Source organism: Prionailurus viverrinus, chromosome B3 (assembly GCF_022837055.1).
Source record: "Prionailurus viverrinus isolate Anna chromosome B3, UM_Priviv_1.0, whole genome shotgun sequence".
In the NCBI taxonomy this organism is placed as follows: domain Eukaryota; kingdom Metazoa; phylum Chordata; class Mammalia; order Carnivora; family Felidae; genus Prionailurus; species Prionailurus viverrinus.
Window position 1 is genome coordinate 47,125,980 of NC_062566.1, and position 24,053 is coordinate 47,150,032.

Genomic DNA, 24,053 nt, shown 5'->3' on the forward strand with positions numbered 1-24,053 from the left:
TCATCTCTCATGACTCTCCTTTATGCATCCAGTACACCAGCCAAACTGGGAAAGGTAAGGGACCAAGTATGGGAGGTTGTTAATAGAAACAGTCAGCCCTTACCACTGATGGCTTACTGAGGACAAGAGAAAGAGAGGAGGCATAGATGATTGTAAGATTTCAAATCACAAAATGCAAAAATAACTGTGCTTGGGAAAAGTTTTTTACTCTACCAGCAACCCCATCACTGTTTTTAGTTTGTGGTTGACTAGATGTGCCAGAATCAGTCTGTGCTTATGGCCAAAGTGGTAACAATAAATGGGATAGTAGTAGTTTGTGATTCCAAAAATTGCACAAGTAGAATCAGATATTGTTTAAAGTGGAAGGGGACATCTAGTTTCACAAACTTTCATTTTACAAGTGAGTTTGCTGAGGGTTACAGATTTTATTTATTTATTTTTTCAACGTTTATTTATTTTTTTTGGGACAGAGAGAGAGCATGAACGGGGGAGGGGCAGAGAGAGAGGGAGACACAGAATCGGAAACAGGCTCTAGGCTCCAGGCTCTGAGCCGTCAGCCCAGAGCCTGACGCGGGGCTCGAACTCACGGACCGCGAGATGGTGACCTGGCTGGAGTCGGACGCTTAACCCACTGCGCCACCCAGGCGCCCCGAGGGTTACAGATTTTAATTGACCTTTCCCAAGGTCTTGGGGCTGTCCAGCTCTTTTGGCTTCTAGTGTGTGGAGTTTTCATACTTTTTGCAAGTTGCTACAACATTTTTATCATTAGATTTTGGTTTTGAGAGATCTAGGAATTTCTAGATCTATTTCAAGTATAAATGTTATTAAGATCTGTTATTTAGGTATCAAAATTTAGGGAAAAGATCTAAGTTAAACGTGGAATGAAAGCAGATTGGCAAATTTATTTTCTAAACAGATGATTTTGGAAAAATACAACAACAAATAATTGCTTGATCATAATAGCTATGTTCAATTGACTACAGTTCTAATTGTGTGTGAATTGGCTGAACTAAAGCCAATTTAATCTGGTTCAAGGAAATATTCTGTACTTGCCTGACTGAAGTTGACGATAATGACCATAGAGTCATCCAATAAAACATTAATTAAAAGCATTACATTAGCATTAAATCCTACTGCTTGATCATTATCTTTATCAAAGGATATTGTCTTTGGCAGAGGTACCATTTTAAAGGGGATAGAACAATATGAAACTTCCTTTGTGAAAAAAAATTAGAAGAGAGTATTGTTTCTGTTCTCCCCACCCTTATAGGGAGGTGATATCCTTACAATAGCCACTTACAATTAAACTGTAATTTTCCATCCTAAAGAATTGATCTCCCACATTTGCACAGAGGTTAATGAATGAATCCACTTGAACAAATAAATGGTTACAAGGGTGGCATTGTCTGCCTGTTTCAACTGGTTGAATCACTAGAGGAACCGGTGGGTATTCTTTCTTGGTGCTATTACATCATCTCATTTTCTTTCTGGCAAACTATCATTCTCATAGACTTCTGGTCCATTGCCCCCTTTTGAAGAATTGGCAATTTCCCACTTTTATGGAACATGGTTTCTACCCTTCTCATCATTGCTCTTTCAAATGATAGATAAGCTTCCCAGTCTGATTGAGGTAGAAGTGGAGAGGGTGGGGAAGGACCCCATTAGTTGGGCTGTGGGTTACCATTCACACACACACTGAAGTCAGTTTTCAGGTTAGTACCTTACGGTGGTGATTGTCAAAGGCTGATCCTCAGACCCATGCTAGTCTAACATTAGCTTTTCATTTGTCCATGGCAAAGGTAGCAGCAGCCTTTCTCAAGAGGGACTTGGTTTTCTGTGATCATGCCTTCCAAATTTTTGTAATTAAATGCCTTTTCTGAAGTGATGGTGAAAGTAAAAGGTAATACTTTTTTTTTCTAAATTGCTCTTATTTAAGAAGTGAAATATTTAGCAGGGGCAACTGGGTGGCTCAGTGGGTTAAGTGTCCGACTCTTGATCTTGGCTCAGGTCATGATCTCATAGTTCATAGGATTGAGCCCCTTTTTGGGCTCTGTGCTGGCAGCACTGAGCCTCCCTCTCTCTCTCTCCCACCCTCCCTCCCTATCTCCCCTCTCCGTCTCCCCCTCTCAATCAATCAATAAACTTAAAAAAAGTTTTTTAGTAGTAAAGGTCCTTAGTAAGGAGCTTTAGCAAGCTTATTTTAGCAAACTTAAGCAAACTTTAGCAAAGTTTAAGAAAATTTTTTTATTGTTTTTGATACCGGTCTTTAAGTTTATACATTATTGAACAAAATTATGAATATAAAGTATATGTTGCTATTTAACTTAATGGACTTTATCATATATTTTCCTATATCATACAATTATTTTAATGGCTGTAGGATATTTCACCATGTTGACATCACTGAAACCATTTTCTATAGGTAAAGTAAAAAAAAAATTTAGGGGCACCTGGGTGGCTTAGTTGGTTGAGCATCTGACTCTTTGGGCTTGAACTCCCAAACATACCATGAACCATAAGATCATGACCTGAGTTGAAGTCAGATGCTTAACTAAACCACCCAGGCGCTCTTAGACTCTTGAAAATTCCTGAGACACTTGAGCTTATTAAGTATCAGTAGAACTAGGTTTTATATGATAGTGTTTATTGTATGCCAGACACTGTGTTCAACATAACATACTGTTACCTCATGAAATTGGTGGTGCTATGAGATAGATATTACCTCCAGTTTTCAAGAGGTTACTAGCACATAGTAACTAGCAGCAGAACCCAGACTCAAATTATCTGTTAATCATAAAACTATAAATATCCAGTCTTTGCACCCCATTATTGCACTATAAATTTACTTTAACCAATCATTATTAAACATATTTTAATGGAAGTAGTTTTTAATTTGATTAGAAATAAATAAGCATTGGGGCACCTGGGTGGCTCAGTTGGTTAAGCATCTGACTTCGGCTCAGGTCATGTTCTCACAGTCCATGAGTTCGAGCCCTGCGTCGGGCTCTGTGCTGACAGCTCAGAACCTGGAGCCTGCTTCAGATTCTGTGTCTCCCTCTCTCTCTGACCCTCCCCCATTCATGCTCTGTGTCTCTCTGTCTCAAAAATAAATAAACATTAAAAAATAAATAAGCATAAAGTATGAATGCAGTAATACCTGCACTATAGCTATGTCTTTCCCCCCCTTCATTTAAGAAGTTTGTTGGATATAGGCACCAGGGTAGCTCAGTCAGTTGAGTGTCCAACTGGTTAGGGTGGTGATCTCATGTTCCATGGGTTCGAACCCCACATCGGGCTCTGTGCTGACATCTCAGAGCCTGGAGCCTGCTGCAAATTTTGTGTCTCCATCTCTCTCTGACTCTCCCCTGCTCTCACACACACTCTCTCTCTCTCTCAAAAATAAACATTGGGGCGCCTGGGTGGCGCAGTCGGTTAAGCGTCCGACTTCAGCCAGGTCACGATCTCGCGGTCCGTGAGTTCGAGCCCCGCGTCGGGCTCTGGGCTGATGGCTCAGAGCCTGGAGCCTGTTTCCGATTCTGTGTCTCCCTCTCTCTCTGCCCCTCCCCCGTTCATGCTCTGTCTCTCTCTGTCCCCAAAATAAATAAACGTTGAAAAAAAAAATTAAAAAAAAATAAATAAACATTAAAACAATGAAAAAAAAAAAAAAAAGGAAGGGGCACCTGGGTCGCTTAAAGTGTCTGACTTCGGCTCAGGTCATGATCTCACAGTTGGTGGGTTCGAGCCTCACATTGGGCTTGATGCTGACAACTCAGAGCCTGGAACTTGCTTTGGATTCCGTGACTCCCTCTATTTCTCTCTCTCTCTCTCTCTCTGTCTCTGCCTCTCCCCTGCTCGCATTTGTGCTCTCTCTCAAAAATAAACATTAAAAAAATTTGTTTTAATTTTTAAAAATTTAAAAATCCAAACTTTGTTGGGTAAATGATTTCATTCTTCAAGCTTGGTTTGCTTTTCAGAAGGGGCTGAGAAAGCATTCAATTAGCTCATTTAGAAAGAACGGGATTCTCTCCCGTGTAGGCTCCATGTTCTCAGCATGATGTGAAGCCGGATCCCATGAATCATGCGTGACCTGAGTCAAAATCAAGAGTCAGACGCTTAAGCAACTGAGCCACTCAGGCACCCCTCAAGCTATTTTCTATAGATAAGTCCTTTTATAAACAGAAATCCAACAGGCATTGAATTAATATTTCCCAGACTGCTGTATTTACAGACTGCTGAAAGCCATCATTGTACAATATATTCTACTGCTCATTAGGGACTCTTATTCTGGCATGGTCTCAAAATGTAGAATTTAATATATAGAGATATTACTAGTGTAACCCAGGGAAATGTTGTTCAAAAAACATAGCATCAGAGGTTATATGAGAGACAAGGTTATTGTCCGTAGACTTTGAGAATGTCAGTTATTATAAGAATGGTTTTCCCTCACTTAACAATTTTTTTACTTATGATGCAAATCCAATAATGAGTAATGTCACAGAGACAGCATTTCTCCCTTCTTCCATTAACCTGTTTTCTCCAGGCCCTGAGGACTTCTAAACTATGCTAATTTAAGTTTGTACAGAGGGCTTTTTTTTTTTTTTTTTTGGTTCTAGAACAGTAAAGACTCTTGAGCTTCGATACTTTTTATTTTTGGTTGTGAAGTTCCCCTCTATGATTTTTGGTTTTTTTCTTCATAATTCATGCTTCCTGAGGGAACATCTTAAGTATAATTTTAAGATAAGTGAGTATATTATTTTCATTATTGATTTTTATTTTTTAACTGCAAAATTAAAAAAAATATTTTGGGGGCATTTTAGAAAAGGTAAATTTTTTTTAATTAGTAACTTTATTTGTTTAGAACAGCTTTCATTTCACAGCAAAACCAAGCACAAAGTACAGTGTTCCCATATATGCCATGTCCCCACAGATGTACAACTTCCCCCACTATCCATGCCACCCATGCCACAGTGGTACATTTATTACAATCATTGAACCTGTGTTGACATATCACCACCACACAAAGTCCATATACATTAGAGTTCACTCTTGGTGAATAAAGATATATATTTTTTTCTGGCATTTTATAGGAGGTAAATATTTTTGAACGTGGTTATTTTAACTAAAAATAAGTAATATACATTGAAAAATGGTATGCTTTTTGGCAATCCTTGTCCAGATGCTTTTTTGCTCTTAAAAAATTTCTTTTGCACTCATGGGGCATTCTAAAGTAAAAAATGGCATTTCTTTGAGGGATTTATTTTACACGGTTATCTATCAAATCAAATCAAAACAATTTTTTATAAGTCTTCTCAACCTGATAAAGGACGTCTATGAAAATTCTATACTTAACATCACAATGGTAAAATATTGAACACTTCTTGCTAAGATCAGAAAGAAGGCATGCACTCTAGCCACTTCTATACTGCATTGTATACCTAGCCATTGCCATAAGGTAAGAAAAAGAAATTGGCATTAAAAACTGGAAAGAAGAAAGCAAAATTCTATTTGCATTGACATACTTTTTTCTATAATTTATATAGAAAACCCTAATATAAAGCATATAGGAATGAATGAGCTAAGCTCTGTCTTCAAGAAGTTCAGTGGTTAGTAGCTTTAATACCAATACATATCATAAATATCTGCCTGAGGAAGTAAGGAGCTTTCACCTGTGCCTCTGTTATATGATTTTTAAACTTAAGTAATAAGAATTTGGGCTTTAAATTGTAAGTAATGGAACCATTATGGAGATTTAAGCCATTTATAGCCATTTAAGCCAAATATAATCACATTTATATTTTACTCTTGGTCCTTTTAATACAGGCATCATTTATATTTTAGATAGGATTCTAACAAGGGGGATGGGGCTAGATGGGAAGGGTAAGAGACTAGTTGCAGGAACTCATCACAGAGGTATTGTAATTATTCACGTAAGAGATCATGGCCTTAGTTTTGGCAGAGGTCATAAAGTGAGGAAGAAAGTGGCTGGAGCTATTTAGGAAGTATAATTTATAGGACTGAATTACCAAGTTTTTGGCTTGGGCAATTGAGCATGGATAATGTAAGACTATATAGAGAACTCAAGAAGGAAGAACAAATTTGTCATTGGAAGAACATGATAGGAGGGAGTAGGATATAATGTACTTAGTGAATTCTAAATGGATTTATCATTATTTTTATTTTCATTTTCCCTTTATTCCTCACTGTTTTCTGTCTTAGTTTTCTCCTCTTGTTCCCACCTTGACTTCATTAAATAGTCATGCCATAGAACAAAAGGGGTCTTTTCCCCCCTTTTGAGTAAGAGCAATCTAAGAATTCAGTGTTTGACATGTGTCACTTCTGATCATCATGGCGTTTATGTACAGTGCTTACATAGTTATTATAATTGTTAGGGAGTCACAGTACTACTCACTTTTTCCCCTTCTGAGTTCCAACTAGAAGTATGTATACATGATTGATAGTAGAATAAGAAAGTGTCACTTTATTAAATTGGGCATGCACCCTGTAATCCCCCAAGTGCAAGGTTTCTGGAAACCCATTTATGCCTGGTGTTTTCACTCCCTCTTTTATTAATTAGGAACATGTAGGCTGTAGGGGACAAGCTTCATCTTGCCTTATCCAGGAATCTAGAGCTGAGTACAAGACTACCTCCCTTGAGTTTCAAGAAGAAACAGGAAATAGGGAGCCAAATTCCTGGCTGTTAGTTTTTGTGTGTTAGTCAGCTTCAGCTGCCATAACAAAATGTCATAAACTAGGTGGCTTAATCAACAGGAAATCCTTTTTCTCACAGTTATGAAGGCTGGGTAGTCCAAGGTCAAGGTGCCAGCTGATTTGGGTTTTGGTAAGTGTTTCCTGACTTGCAGCCAGATGTCATCTGTGTGCCCACATGGTCTTTCCTGGGTCCATGTGCCTGGAGAAAGAGGTATCTCTTCTTTCTATAAGGCCACCATTCCTGTTGGATTAGGGCCTTACCCAAATAACTTCATTTAACCTTAATTAAAGCCCTCCCCAAGACCTATTTCCAAATATAGTCACATTGGGGGTTAGGACTTCAACGTATGAGTTTTAAGCGGACACAATTGAGTCTATAGGGCTTGGTAACCTCTCTTCAGGGTTGCTCAATGGCTTAAAATCACACCATTCATTTGGTTTCCAAATAATTAAGAGATTTTCCCAATATCTTTCTCTTACTGGCTTCTAATTTAATTCCATTGTAGCTAGAGAATACACTTTGCTTGATTTAAATCCTTTTAAATTTATTGAGACTTGTTTTATGGCCCAGAATGTGGTCAGTTTATCTTGGTAAATGTTTTTGGCTACCTAGTAAAAATGTATATTCTGCTTTTGTTGAAGGGAGTGTTCTGTAAATGACAGGTCAAGTTGTACTGTTCAAATTTTTTTATATTCTTTCTGATTTTCTGTTACTTGCTCTATTGATTATTGAAAAGAGAGTGTTGAAATTTCCAAATATAACTGTGAATATGTCTCTACTTACAATTCTTTCAGTTTTTACTTTATGCATTTTGGAGCTATTTTATTAGGTTCATAAATGTTTAGGGCTGTTACTCTTTCTTGATGGATTGGCTTCATTAACGTTATGAAATAACCATCATTATCCCTTGCAATATCATTTGCCCTAGAATCTATTTCATTTGATATTAATATAGCCACTCTGTTTTCTTTTAATTAATGTTAGGATGTGTATCTTTTTCTAATCTTTAACTTCTAGCCTATTTGTGTCTTTATATTCAAAATGAGTTTTTAAGGGGCGCCTGGGTGGCTCAGTCAGTTAAGCATCCGACTTCGACTCAGGTCATGATCTCACAGTTCGTGAGCTCAAGCCCCGTGTCAGGCTCTGTGTGGACAGCTCAGAACTTAGAGCCTGCTTCGGATTCTGTGTCTCCCTCTCTGTCTCTTCCCCTCCCTCATTCATGCTCTGTCTCTCTCACTCTCTCAAAATAAATAAACATTAAAAAATTTTTTTTTACAAAACAAAATGAGTTTTTTATAGGTCATATATAGTTGTCTTTTTTTAAAATCCAATCTCAGTCTGCTTTTTAATTAGACCACTCACATTGAAGGTTATTGTTGATATGGATGGGATTAAATCTACCATCTTACTATTTACTTTCCATTTGCTCCTTTTTGTTCCTCTTTGTTCTTTTTTCTTTTTTTTGTCATCTTTTGGATTTTTTTAAAATTCCAGTTTATCTCCTTTGTTAACTTATTAATTATAATTAGTTTTGTGGTGGGTTTTTTCTTTGTTTTTGATTTTGATTCTTTGTTTTGTTTTTGTTGTTTTTTGCTATTTTACTAGTTATTTTAAGGTATGTGATAATCATCTTTAATTTGTCAAAGTTTACCTTTAAGCACATTATACCACTTTTTCTACAGTATAAAACCCTACAGCAATACCATTCCATTTCACTCTCTTCTGGCCTTTATACTGTTGTTATGATGCATTTTACTTTTACCTTGTTATAAACCACACTCTAATTTTCCTTTAAGTAGTCAATTCTGTTTAAAAGTGGTTTGAAAATCATTTTATATCTACATATGTAATTATGATTTCCTGTGCTATTTGTGTAGATCTGTATTTCCAAATGGTATCATTTTCCTTCTGACAGAGAACTTTATTTAATGTTTTTTTTGGTAGTGCAGGTCTGTTGTTGATTAATTTTTTCACCTTTCTGAAGCATTCTGCTTTTTTTTTTTTTAAGGATTCTAGGTTGACAGGTTTTTTTCTTGCAGTACTTTTCTTGTTCTCCATAGCTCTCCTTTTGTGTGCTACTCTTTCCTGTCTGTTGGTTCCCCCTGTGACTCTAGCCACCTTGACTTCCCTTCCCCCTAATTCCTTTGTCCTCCATTCAGGGAGACTGTTAGGCTCTGTCTGGCTTCCCCTTCCCTACACTTCAGCTCTGAAACTTATTCAAGACCGTATGGATGGGCAGTTGTAGGGCTCACCTGCTGATTTCCCTGTCAGAGAACACCGTCCTTCACTGTCTCTTGTCTAGTGTCTGAAAATAGTTGTTTTGTGTATTTTGTGTGATTTAAGATGTGTGGGTAAATCAGGTCCCTTTTACTCCATTATGACTGGAAATAGCCCAATGACTGCCAAAGTCAAACCAGTCAGACTACCCACCTCACCTGCCTTGTGGAAGAATTCATAAAATGGGATTAGCCTTTTCCCCTTCTAAAGTACCCCCCCCCCCAGAAAGATAAGGCTTGTGGTAAAGTCCCACTCTCCCTGTGTAGAGAGACCCCTCCTGAGTAAAAGGAAGAAATTCCTTTCTTCCCTAACACTTATTACCATTTTATAAATGAAGAAATTAAATAACATGTCTGAACTTGCCTAGGATTGGGCTCACTGGATCTTATTGCTGTCTTTGTTAAAATAGTAAAATTTTGAATTTCAAATTCTACAGTGAATAGTTTACCCTTTGCAGTTATGAAATAGTTACTAAAGGTCAATTTTGTTTTCAAATCTTTACATGAATTTTAATTTTTACTTTGGCCATCAGTTATGTTTAATTTCATTTCTGAAGATAGGAAGATTTTATGTTTTGTTGAATCAAATACATTATGAAGGAAGTACCCCATAAAATCAATAATTTCTTGATTAATATTCTGGTCCTTTATATGAAAACTTCACTAGATGTGTCTTCTGACTGTAAGGAGCAATGAATGCATGTATAGTGGGTTTTTAAATACTTGTCAGTTAATACTGAATGCTTTTTCAGGTTAAATAATAACTGGTATCTAATCTCATAATTCCTGCCATAGCAAGATATGCCAAAATCAAGGGTAGAGTCTTTTTTTTTCTTAGAAATTTATCAAAGAATAGATTTATTCCAACTTGCCTACACTCAGTATTTGAATTTACATCTACTTGATCATAAAGCTTATTTTTTTCTCCCAGGTAGGCCACAGTTACAGGACTATTACAGTGCTATAGAAAAGTATCAAATTTCAGTATTTCAGGTTTAAAATGAGTTATAATTTTGGCATCTTATTGAACCCTTAGCAGAATTAGTCTTTAAGATCATTTGTGTAAAACCAGTAGAAGAAATGAATATGAGTAATACAATTATCAAACAGTAAATCATCTCTTAGATACCAGAGAAATAATTATGAGAACTACTTGCTTAAGTTTTGGTCACTATTTTATGCTTATTAAACTGAAGCACCATACCTTTTGAGCACTATTATAAACGAAAATTCACATTGAATTGGTCTTTCTACTTTATAAAATGTTTTTAATCAGTGGATATAAGCTAATTTCTTATAATTAAGGGAACATTACTTAAGAAATACTAACATGGTCCTTAGCTAGATATAGTATTGATTTTGATAATTAGCTTCTTCACAGTGTAGAATTTAGTAATTATATCCACAAATTTTTTTTTAAATGTTTATTTTTGAGATAGTACAAGTGGGGTAGGAGCCTGGGGTGGTGTGGGACAGAGGATCTGAAGTGGGCTCCACACCAACAGCAGAGAGCCTGATGTGGGTCTTGAAACCATGAACCAGGAGACCATAACCTGAGCCAAAGTCAGATGATCAACCGACTGAGCCACACAGTATATACATATATACACCTGTGTATATGTACGTGTACATGTATATGTATATGTATATATGTATACGTTTATGATCATTTTCATGTCTGATCATTTTCAGAGTCTGCTTGTACCCCAGCACGTACTTTCCACTTTTCATAATGAGTTGGAGCCTAGAGTTGATCAACTCCAGTGACTTTTTCATCTTGTTTGTGGCCACCATCTTCCTGCCTTAGGTGTGGAAGGGCCCCAACCAAAAGCAGCCGCCAAGAAGGCTTGGAGAGAGAAAAAGTTCATAAATATTTTTGAATGCCTTTTATATGCAGTCATAGTCCCTGTGTATTGAGGCTATGTCAGTCAACAGACCTGACCAAAATCCCTGCCATTGTAGAATTTACAGGGAGCAGACAAGTAGTGACAATATAAATAACTAAATCATATAGTTTGTAAGGGGAATCACTTGGCTAATAGACGTGATTTAAGTTATGTAACAAACAAAAAAGAGTCCATGACTTGTAGTAGACTACATCACAAGATGCCAACAACGTACCCTAAGGAAGCAAGTGGTAGTTGACTTGCTAAGGAAGCAAGTGGTAGTTGTAGTACAGACTAAGTCTATTGTATATTTAGTGACATTTACTTACCCCAAAAGTATATACTGTGCTAATGTGAAAGTAAAGGGCTGCTTATTCAATTTCAAAAGAAAATACTATGAGCCATGCAATTACTTGTATCAGCATTGTATTTTAGAGCATTTTAGTTACTTGTCCAACCAAGGAAATCTCTGAACTTTTCTTTAATAGTATCTTTCAGTTGTGTTCAATGCAAAATAAGACTTGCCTGAAAGCTTGATTCTTACATGAAAAAAAGTAAAATTTATTCTAGAAATAATATATATGGCAAATTAGGCTTAGATGTTTGTCCTATTACTTGAATTTATCAGCTTTGGATACTACCAAAAGTTAAACAATATTGTAAATTGAGTATTGTCTTTTTTATTTCTTTTATATTGTGATTCTTCACCTTAATATTTTCATCAAATCCTAAAATCCCAAAGTCGGCAGGGTTTTTTAGGGGTGGTATAGTCTGACGTTAGCTGGAGAAACCTAGAACAAAAGAGGTTCATAATGGAGAGTGTAGACCTCATGAATCCCACCTAGATCATACTGTCTCACAGTGCAGCATTCTCAGATGTCGGTTTTCCATATGCATGCTGAAATTTTTAGTTTATTTTTGTCACGTTTATAAAAGAATATAGTAAGTTGTTTAAGTTATGGAGCACATCATCAACACAAAGATTATGTGCATTGTAATTTCTCATTGAGTGGCTACCAAAAGCATTATCAGTCCCTTGTGTGGAGACTCCTGTATGCCTTGCCTCAATTATAGCTCCACCAATCACACTCGAAATATCCACTGTTTTAAATTTAGTGTTAATTATTTCCTTGTATTTCATTATCCTTTTACCACATATGTATGGGATCATCAAGTATGTTGTTTGATTTTGCTTGTTTTTTAAACATTTATGTAAATAGAATCATCCTACTTATAGTCTTCTATAACCTGTGTGTACCTATCACTTTTTCTTATATTTATGTCCACTGTTGTATTGTGTCCCATTATATGAATATACCACAATTTACCCATTTTATAGATAGACATTTGTTATTGTTGTCACGACTTTTGTTATTACAGACAGTGTTTCTTTGAATATTCTCATATTGGTCTCCTAGTGAATGGGCAGAAAATTTTCTCTGAGTTATATACCTAGCAGAGTAACTATTGAGTTGTAGGGCATGCACTTCTTTGCTAGATAATGCCAGGTTATTTTTCAAAATGATTGTACTATGGTATACTTTTACTAGCAGTATATGAGTATTTCAGATGCTCTACACATTTACCAACACTTATTTGGTCAGACTAATTTTCCCCCCTTAAATCTGTTGATTTTGAAATGGTATGTCCCTGTGGATTTAATTTGTATTCTTTGATGATTAGGGAAGCTCAGCCTCATATGTTCATTAGCTTCTCAGAGTTCATAGGTTAAATATTCCAGATGTTTATCTTTGGTTGGTTATTTAGGTTGCAGATTTTTGCTCCCGGTTTTGGGCTTGTTTTCAGTCTCTGTGGTGCCTTTGGGTGTAGCACTTTGCTCCCTTTCCACAAGTACTTCTTATAGCCTACCATTTAATAAAGACAATTGTTGCACTCAATGACCCACTTGGACCACATAGTTTAAAACAATTCTTTTAAGGGTGCTTGTGTGGCTCAGTCACTTAAGTGACCGACTTCAGCTCAGGTCGTGATCTTATGGTCCATAAGTTCAAGCCCCGTGTCAGGCTTCCTGTTGTCCCTGCTGTCAGCTACTTCCCTTCGCCTCTGTCTCCTTCTCTCTCTGTCCGCCTGCCCACCACCACCCTCAAAAATAAATAAACATTAAAAAAAACTAATTCTTTTAGAAGTTTGGGGCTCCTTTTATAGAGGTGCTAGTAGAACATGTGCGAGGAAACAGGAAGAACTATTTTGGAATGTTTGAAAGATGGAAGTTTGGGGAAAGAATCTGAGAAACAATTAGGAAACAAAGTATTGGCTTTCCTTAGATTTCCACACCCTACCCCTTATTTATTCAACTTCCTCTAGCTCTACTTTTACTGTTTTCTTTATTCTTCCTTTTATATTTTCTCCCTTATTTTCCTGCTGTTTATTGTTTCTCCTTCCTTTATTTTGTTTACCTTTTTCTTTTCCTCCTCTTTTCTCTGTATTTTGATTCCAAATATTAACTATTTTTAATATATTAAATACAATTTCTTGTCAGAGTGGTTTCCATACAACACCCAGTGTTCATCCCAACAGGTGCCCTCCTCAATGCCCCAAATCTTAACTATTTATTCTTTTCTGATTGTTTTCTTTTTCAAATTAAAAAAAAAAATTAACATTTATTTTTTGAGAGAGGGAGAGAGAGAGAGAGAGGGAGGGAGGGAGAATGAGAACAGGGGAGGGGTGGAGAGAGAGAGAGAGAGGGAGACACAGAATCTGGAGCTCAGGCTCCAGACTCTGAGCTGTCAGCACAGAGCCCAGATGTGGGGCTTGAACTCAAGAACCGTGAGATCATGACCTGAGCCAAAGTTGGATGTTCAACCAACTGAGCCACCTAGGTGCCCCCATAAGTCCTCAGATTTCTAACATTTTTCACATCTAAGAGATCTTGGTTTGAGGCCTCACTTTGCCATTATATTGCCATGTGTGTCTGAGCAATTACTTTACCTCTCCGAAGTCCAGTTTCCTCATGTACAAATTAATGAAAATACATGCTCTTGAAGGTTCTTTTGAGTTTAATTTGTGACTTGTGTACAAAAGCCAAGACTTTGTCTTTAAAAAAAAAAAAAAAAAAAAAAAAGCAAAACCATTTATCCCTTGTCTTTTTTCCCACAGAAGCTGCTTATTTTTCTTTGACGATTAAAGGGACCAAGCTCAGTTTTAATGAACTCAAGTGTTTTTTAATGCACAAAATAGAACATTGAAACACTTTATTTATAAGCAGATATGATTGTACAGTTTTGCCAAGCATTATAAGAATAATGTTTCAGGACGCCTGGGGAGCAGTCCATTAAGCATTTGACTCTTGATTTTGGCTCAGGTCATGATCTCACAGTTTGTGAGATCGGTTTGGGAGATGGAGCCTCGTGTCAGGCTCTGGGCTGACAGTGGGGAGCCTGCTTGGGATTCTTTCACTCCCTCTTTCTGCCCATCCTGCATGCACACACGCACAAACTCTCTCAAAATAAACATTAAAAAACATGATTTTTTAAGTGGGATATCCTCTTGCTTTTTCTGGAAGTACATAATCTAGATATTCCATAATATCTAAATTGAAAGAGCTTTAAAGAGTCCAAATTCATTTAATACCAAGAATCCCTGAAGATACGTCTGTCGGAGGAGCTTTAAAGAATTCATGCCTTGATCTGGAAGGTTAGACTCGAAGTCATTTTTGTGTGAAATGAAAAATAAGTATGAGATTCTATAATTGGGAGTTAAGGACTATTGGTAGTGGCAAGCAGGTTTTTAAAGATAATTCTCTAGTTACTGATAATATGTGTGTGACTTGGGGCAAATGATTTTACAGAATTAGTTTTCACATCTTTAAAATGAGAGGAAGAGCTGTGTCATTGCATTTATGTTTACCTTAAATTTAACAAACAATTCCATAGTGATCGCTCTGTGTCAGATAATATTCTGGAAATTTTACAAATAATAACTCAATCCTTGTAACTACCTTCTGAAGGTTGATATTATTATTTTCCCCATTTAATAGAAAAACTGAGGCAGGGCACCTGGGTGGCTCAGTGGGTTAAGCATCTGACTCTTGGTTTCAGCTCAGGTCATGTTCTCCTGGCTTCATGAGTTCAAGCCCCTCTGCCAGTGCAGAGCCTGCTTGGGATTCTCTGTCTCCCTCTCTCTTCCCCTCCCCCACTCGTGCTATCTCTCTCAAATAAAGTTAAAAGAAAAAGAGAAAAGAAAAATTGATACAAAGGGAGGTTGTATAATTTGCACAAAGCCAAAGAACTAACAAGTAGTAGAACTGGTTGTCTCAGAGTTCATGCTCTTAACTATTACTTTGCGCCACATCAAGAAAATTAAAAGGAAGAAGCACTTGATAAAATACTTCACAACTCAAGAAGATGATGATCATCTTTGTGTAATTGGATGTTTGGAATAAGTGACAATTAAAATTTATAGCCAGTTTTTGAAAAGGTAGATTACTATAAAAACATACATATGACTTAGTTTTCTGGATGACACCTCAGAATATTACAATGCTTTAATTATAATTTTGCACTTTGGTAGTTATTGTATTATGTAGATGTACAAAAAAAATATTTGGTTGAATTCACACCCATATTTGGTTGAATTCATGAGTTCTAGCTCCACCTCGGGCTCTCTGTTGACAGCTCAGAGCCTGGAGCCGGCTTAGGATTCTGTCTTTCTCTCTTTCTCTCTGATCCTCCCTCACTCACACTCTGTCTCTGTCTCTGAAACATAAGCATTAAAAAAATTTTTTTAAGTCAATAGAAATCTCCTGGAATGACTTGATAAAAGATAAAAAAAAAAAAGAGGCTAATAAAACAGGCTAACAACATTTATGAACCATTCCACCAATCTGGTGATGCCTTAAGAAGTGAGAAACTTGAGGGGCAGGGGCACATGGGTGGCTCAGTTGGTTAAGTGTCTGTCTTCGGCTCAGGTCATGACCTAGCAGTTTGTGAGTTCAAGCCCCACATGGACTCTGTGCTGACAGGCTCAGAGCCTGGAGCCTGTTTCAGATTCTGTGTCTCCCTCTCTCTCTCTCTCTCTGCCCCTCCCCTGCTCGTGCTCTGTCTCTCTTGCTCTCAAAAATAAATAAAACATTAAAAAAATTTTTTTAAAGAAAACTGTTGTCTTTGTGCCTTATTTTCTTCATCTGGAAGTAAGGTACGCTCCCTTACAATTTTTGCCTAAAACAGAACCATGAAACACTTATCTTTGAGATTGGAACATAAAGATGAGAAACCAAAATTTTTTCAGTGTATATAGAATTTAACCCATTGAGATACATATCCATGAAATATTAAAAATATTATTATAAAGAAATGGATGGGCTGAGTTACCTATAGAACTGTTAATATAGTGCTTAGTTTTTCTTGAAGTGATGGTTGATCTATCCTTTCTTTTTTCATGTTCACATTTGTGGTAAGTGCCCCAAGTTTGAGCAAAGGTTGCCTGAAGTTAGCAGTACAGCCTGTTTATGGAACACAGTGAAACTTACCCATGTGGAGGTGAAATTCATGACCTTAGGACTGTGAGCCAGCACCCTGAAGTAACCATTCATAGCCTACATGGCTTACCTAAGTTCTGGGGAAGAGTATAATGTCAGTGAAAGATGAGTGTGGAAATGAGTTAGGAAAGGGCTCTTTTGTGAGGAAAAAAAATAGGGAATCAAGAAACTTTTCAGAAAGCTCAGAATTGTTGGAAAGGAGAAGAATCAGCCATGTTTAATAGATGAAAAAGAACAAGGAGTGGCACAAGCATGGAATAGGTCACAGTTTGGCTGGAACAGAGAGACTATGGGGGGAGAAGTAAAAGAGATGAAGAAGCAAAGGTGGAGAAAGCTAAGACTCCAAAGGTGTAGTCTAAAGCAGGGTCACCTCAGTGTGTATCCAAGATGCAACATTCACATCAGAACCTGGCAGTGCACAGCCAAGTGTAGTGTGGTCCTGGCCCTAATGTCAGAGTTTACATTAAATCAGAGGGCAGTTCGGGAGCCAGTAAAACAAACCGAAAACTTAGAATGAAGAGGAATGTGATGAAATGGCTCTTCAGGAATATTAATTGCATTCAAGTGCAAAGTGAGTAAGAAGAGGCTTAGAGTCCTAGACCATAGCTAGGAGACTGTTGTAGTAATTCAGGCATAAAATAGTAAGAGCCTAACTTAGGTTAACTGTTTTGAGGTCAAAAAAGAAGAGTTTAAATCAAAGAAAAATTTTAAAGTAAGATTAGTAAGATTTAGTGGCTGGATTTCAGGACCATAAAGAGGGAGAATCTCCTACCCTTGTCTCATAGACTTAGAAGGGAACTTCTTTTATTCTCATTTTGAGATTTGAAGACCATTTTGAGTGATGATGATGTGTATTTAATACTTACCTTGTTTTTATAGAAAGGGCTGTTATACATGAATGGTCATTTTTCTCGGGACTCAGAAAGTAGACTTTTGTATTTATCATCTATACCCTTCAGAATAATTGACAATGTATGTCATATCTGCCTAGTCTTCCATCACTGTCTACTGAGATCACTATTGTCATTCATGGTCACCAGTGACTTGCTTATTGTCATATCCAGTGGTCACATCTTTGTTTACATTTTATTAAACCTCACTGGTATTTGAAACCATTGGCTCTGCCCTTGAAACATTTTTTTTCCCTTGTGCTTCTGTGATACAAGATACTTGACAGCTCCTTTTGCTAGTTCATCATCCTCTCTCAGATCACTACTTGGTGGAGTGCCTCCAGGCTCTGTCATGAGTTCCCAACATATTCCTTTAGGTAGCTCTTGATTGTGAATACTCTCCAATTGCCAATGATTCCCTAAACTATATCCCTAACCCTGGACAACTACAGTAGCCTCCTAACTAGTATACCTACTTTGGGTTTTATTCCTATTATCAACATAGCAGCCAAGGTGATCACTTTAAGATGTAAATCAGGGTTGCCTGGATGTCTCAGTCAGTTAAGTTTACACCTCTTGACTTCAGCTCTGTCACCTCTGTGCTGACAGTACGGAGCCTGCTTGGGATTCTCTCTCTCTCTCTCTCTCTCTCTCTCTCTCTCTCTCTCTGCCCCTCCCCTGCTTGCACATTAGCTCTATCACTCTCAAAAATAATTTTTTTTTAAAAAAGTAAATCAGATCAAGCCATTTCTCTAATTAAAACCTCCAAAGGCTTCCCATTGAATTTATGACAAAATTTCAACTCTTTCCTCGAGAGCTTCAAAATCATCCTGTATAATCTAGTCCCTCACCACCATTCTGATCTTCATCTTCCTTTTCTTCTTGCTGCCTTTCCAGCCTCACTTACCTGGGACATTACCCATTCATTCTCACCTTAGACCCTTTGCTCAGAATGCTCTTTCCCCTAATTTCTGAATAGCTAGCTCCTTGCTCAGATCTCAGCTTAAATGTTGCCTACTCAGAAAAGCCTTCTCTGAACACTTGATATAAAACATTCACATAAGCATTCTCATTTCACTCTTTTTACACTTACAGCATAGCACTTCACACCATCTGATTTTGTCTTTAAAAAATTTTTTTAATGTTTATTTTATTTTGAGAGAGAGAGAGGGAGACAGTGTATGAGTGGGGGAAGGGCAGAGAGAAGGAGACACAGAATCCAAAGTAGGCTCCAGGCTCTGAACTGTCAGCCCAGAGCCTGATGCGGGTCTCAACCCCAAGAACCATGAGATCATGACCTGAGCTGAAGGTGGAGGCTTAACTGACTGAGCCACCCAGGTACCCCACTATCTGCTATTTTTCTTATTAATTTGTTCTTGTTTTTCTCCACCACCACTAGAATATAAGCTCCAAGTCCCAGTGTTTAGGAAAGTTCCTGGCACACAGGAGGTATATAATAGTACGTATATAATAAATAATTGTTGAATAAATGGAGTCTTAATACCAATATACTGGTTATGTCAACAGAGAATCCAGTTCTTTGAGCATAATCTTTTCCACTAATTCTTAACACCCATTCTCAGCTCCCTACATATATGTTTCTCATATTGTTAGTATAAGACTCTAGATCTCACTTAATTTTTTAAATTTTATTTTTAAAAAGCAAAAAAAAGCATTTTAAACTGCTAAGTTATTTCAACCTATGCTGTTACCTGTGTTTGTCTTCACGAATTCCTATATTAAATAACTAAACTACAGCCTACTAAGTAGGAGTTCTATAAGACAGTGACTAAAATGTATGACACTAGGTAATGCTTTTATTTACATGTTATTTTTCAATTAAAAGGCCTTATCATTTATCTAATACCAATCAGAGAACAGTAGTTTATTTAAAATTTAGCTTATGTGGGGCGCCTGGGTGGCGCAGTCGGTTAAGCGTCCGACTTCAGCCAGGTCATGATCTCGCGGTCTGTGAGTTCGAGCCCCGCGTCGGGCTCTGGGCTGATGGCTCAGAGCCTGGAGCCTGTTTCCGATTCTGTGTCTCCCTCTCTCTCTGCCCCTCCCCCATTCATGCTCTGTCTCTCTCTGTCCCAAAAATAAATAAAAAACGTTGGAAAAAAAAATTTATAAAAAAAAAAAAATTTAGCTTATGTGTTTGTATATTAGCTTTATGAAAGGGCTGATCATATTTTATTATATATACATCTTTCTGTGTACATGGCACATGTGATTGTGGCACAAACACATGATCATAACACTCTTTCTTTTGAAACACTATGTTTTCACTTTCAAGATATTTTATAGATATCTTTCCTTGTCAAAAGTAGACCTATATCATTATTTTAGATATAACTATACCACAGTATATCAACCAGTCCTGTATTATTGGACATTTAGGTTTATTCCATTTTTTAAATTGGTATAAACATTTAAATAAATATCCTTTAATATTCAGCTCAGTGTATGTGTTATTTTACAGAAAGAGGATTTTGATTCATATTACCAGATTGTCCTTTATGAAGTTGAAAGAACCTTATTGTTAGAGAAACATTTTTTTTTTTTTTTTTTTTAGCAACCCCCAGGTTATTCTCCTGCTTGTCTTGTCATTGTCTTCCATGTCATTAGAAGTGTGGAATTTTCTGCTACCTTGCCAGGCTTTAGAAGTAAAGTGAACCTTGAAGAGGGCACTTGTTGGGATGAGCACTGGGTGTTGTATGGAAGCCAATTTGACAATAAACTATATTTAAAATAAATTAAAAATACTAAAAAAAAAAAAAAGTAAACTGAACCGCATATCTAGCAGCCCAGTGATGGGTAAGACCTTCTTCTCTCATTCGTTTTACACAGAGCTTTGAAGAAGCTCTGAGCTATCCTGGGAGTTTTTTCTGAATCACTATATGATGAGTACTGGTTCAGAGGGGCTCCTAAGAAGGAGGTAGTGGTTCTGGCTTCTCTCCTAGGGTTTTTTCTGTGCTGCTTCTGAAGAACAGATTCATAGACTCTCAGGGTTGAAAGAACTCTTGCTACCACTTAACTAGCTGAATACCTTCAATCAGACCCCTGGGATGTGTCTCTCAGTCTGTCCTTGAATATCCCTGGTGATAAAGAATTTACTTCTACTGAGAGTCCATTTTATCTGTGGATCACTCTGATCAGAGTTTTCCCAGTTACCAAATTGTTCACCTCTTTTATTAAACAGAACAGATGGGGAACTGTATAAGAAATAGCTAAACTCCACAGCCAGAAGTGCATGCTACTACAAAAGCAGCCAGTCTGGTCATGGCTCTCAGTCAAACTGGTGTAAACCCAATCCTCATTGAGGTCTTGGAGGTAGAGGGATTCTAGAACTATGTTTTGATTCATTAATCTCCAGTCTCCAAAGATCTGTCCTTCATAGCCTGTGAAAACTTGTAACATCCTTTGTTTGCTTCAATGCTATGCTTTATATCAAATAATTTATTTCTTCTAAAATATGTAACTACTAGGTAAGATTAACAGTCCATATTTGTCTAGATATGAAACACCTTTTGTTTTTATAAAGGTACATTGTTTTCAGAGGCCCTAAAATCATAACTTACTTCTAGAATAAGCTCAAAATATCAAGTTCTATTGAGTGAATTTTCTTTAGCATGACATAGTTCTCAGTTATTGTTCGTATTCCTTATGGTAGTCTCTGCTGTCTGGTGCTTTAGAGGTTGACATTATCAAAATTTTAACTATGTAACTTTTCTAATGGCCACTGTGATTTTAGTATTCTCATTTCTTAAAATTCAGACATCCTTACATTTTTCCTGACAGTTCCTAAAGGTTGTCATCATAAAGTCACATGCATTTAGGTAGTATTTTATTTTTCATAATGCTACAGTATAATCCATGCTATTCGTTGCAGTTCTGTTTTGTTTTGTTTTTAATATGTGTTTTTGGGAGAGTACAGTGGAGGAGGGGCAGAGAGAGGGGACAGAGGATCCAAAGTGGGCTCTGCTGATAGGCTGACAGCAGTGCTGAGTGACAGCGGGGCTCGAACTCACTAACTGCAAGATCATGACCTGAGCCAGAGTCAGGTGCTCAACCAACTGAGCCACCTAGGTGTCCTGTAATTTTTATGTAATGGTTACATAGATAACTAATATATAACTACTGTCATCTCTAATCTTTGTTTTAAGTTTTTCATTTAAATATTTAACACTCTGGGGGTGCCTGGATGGCTTAGTCACTTGAGCATCTAACTCTTGATTTCGGCTTAGGTCATGATCTCATGGTTTGTGAGTTCGAGCCCCACATTGAGCTCTACACTGACAGCACTAAACCTCCTTGGGGTTCTCTCCCTTTCTCGCTGCCCCTCTCTTAAAATAAATAAACAAACTTAAAAAAAAGTTATTTTTGTAATAGTTTAGTTTTTATCACTTTAAACTTGATAATTCCTGGTGTGTAAGCCATTATTTGCTGGGGCTTTAGAGATAAATTATAGTTTTGCAGGCATAAGGATAACACTGTCATTCTCCCCACTCTTTCTGCCCTTCCCCCTTTCTTAATCTGACCTTGTAGGTTTTTTCTCAAGTATAGATTTTTTTTTTTTAAGTAGTAGCACATAAATGTAAGACTTATTGCTTAGGCTGTGGATCATCCTTGGTATTCACATGGAGTAGCTGACATCTTGGCATCATTCAGCATTCCAAAGATTAGGAGCCACTGCTCTGTCACAATTCTTAGTTTTCCAGGATTAGCTGACAAACTCAGGGAAAGGAACAGGATGAGCCCAGAGAAATATCTCAGGAGCTGAAATCATGCCATGTAGCCCATGGCAAGCCTGAGGTAGCTTTGAAAACCCACAGAACCACCAGAGAAAGGGATTGAATGGAATCCTTTTTACATCTTTTGATTCCCCATGAAGGACACCAGGATTTAACTCAGTGAATCCCAAGGGACTACAGGAAACCTTTGATTTATAATCTAATTGATTTCTAGAGGAAAGTGGAAAGTTGAGATCACTCTCTTGTTTTTCTTGTCACATTATTATAAACTAGGGTTCTATCCCTGGAAACTACAGATCTTCCCTGACTTACAGCAGGGTTGCATTCTGATAAGACATTTTCAACTTATGATAGGTTTAAGTGAAAAATGCATTTAACATTCCAAACCTAGCAAATGTCATAGCTTAGCCAAACCTGCCTTGAACGTGCTTAGAACACTTACATTAGACTACAGATGGGCAAAATCATCTAACACAAAGCCTATTTTATAATAAAGTGTTGAATATGCTTGTAATTTATTGAACACTATACTGGAAATGAGAGAAAGAGAATGGTTGTGTTGGTACAGATGGTTGTAAGTGTATTGGTGGTTTGCCCTCTCCATCATGTGGCAGACTGGGCCCTGGAGCTCACTGCAGCTGTGCAGCGTCACGAGAGGACCCTACCATATTGCTGTCTGGGACCAGATCAAAAGCCAAATCACTTTCACACCATCGTCAAGTCAAAAAATAGTAAGCTGATGAGGGGCTGTCTGTTCCAATATGTATTATTAATATATATGTTGCATATTATTATTTTACTTACATTTTTATAAACATATACTAAAGTATGTAATAACAGTTTTTATAGCTGCAATGAAAGAAAGCAGGCATGAAGTAGTAGTGGTTAAGGAACCAGATTCTGGAGCCAGACTGTAGATTCAAATTCCAACTTCATTCTTTACTGGCTGGGTAATCTTGGGCAAGTTACTTAACATCTCTATGCTTCAGTTATCTTTAAAATGGTAGTAACAGTTTCCGCCTTATAGAGCTGCTCTGAGGATAGAATGAATTAATGTGTAGAAAGTACTTAGAACTGGCAATGTCTGACATTGTTAGTGTTCACTGTTATTTTATATGTTGCACATGGTCATTTTAGGGAATATTTTCTGAATGGTCTTAAAATACCAACTCAATAAAGTTGGCTTTGAAGGCTGCTGCTTTTCCAGATAAGCCTTCCTGATGCTAGAAATGGGCATTCTTCGTCATTTCCTTCAAGGCTATCTGGCTCCAGTCCTTTCTTTTGCACACTTTCTCTATACAGGTTCTCTACTCAAGTTGCACTTTCTCTCTCCTGGTTCTGCTCAATGCCTACCTCCTTTAAAAAACAATTGTTTTCAGTATAGTTGTCCCACAATGTTACATTAGTTTCCTGTGTACAACATAATGATTCAGATTTTCTATGCTGTGCTCATAAGTGTAGCTCCCATCTATCACTAAACAACGCTATTAGAATATCATTGACTATATTCCCTATGCTGTGCCTTTTATTCCCTTGACTTATTTATTCCATAACTGAAAGCCTGTATTTCCCACTCTCCTTCACAAATTTTGCCCATCTCCCAGCCCCCTTGCCTCTGACAACCACCAATTTGTTCTTTGTATTTATAGGTCTGACTCTTTTTGTGTATTTCAATGCCTACCTCTTTTGCAAAATTTTACCACTGTTATGAAAAACGTTGGAATGTATTAAATGCTGTAGTGTTCTATTTGTTTTGAAGATGATTTATGAATCACGAACCCTTTGAGACTAGGGTCTATGCCATAGTACAATTCTGTATTCCCTGTCACTTAATACAGTGTAGCAAGTACTTAAAGTATGTGTTATTTAATTGGATTGCACAACAAATTGAATTTGTGTGTGTACATTTGCACGAGTGTTCAACTCGTGTAACAGGTTAACACTTTTGAAACTTAACTGTTACACAAACTTGGAGCACTTGCGAGAAATTTAAAAATTACTACAAATAAGTGAGAACACCTGCATATCAAATTGTTTGGAACTG

The 24,053-nt window shown here is 37.1% G+C and overlaps 1 protein-coding gene across 5 annotated transcripts in view; it reads left to right on the forward strand.

The window, feature by feature from the left end:
- The window catches only part of ATOSA (atos homolog A), a 115,610-nt gene that overhangs the window by 61,726 nt on the left and 29,831 nt on the right, over positions 1 to 24,053 (forward strand). The gene's annotated exons all lie outside the window — the stretch shown is intronic.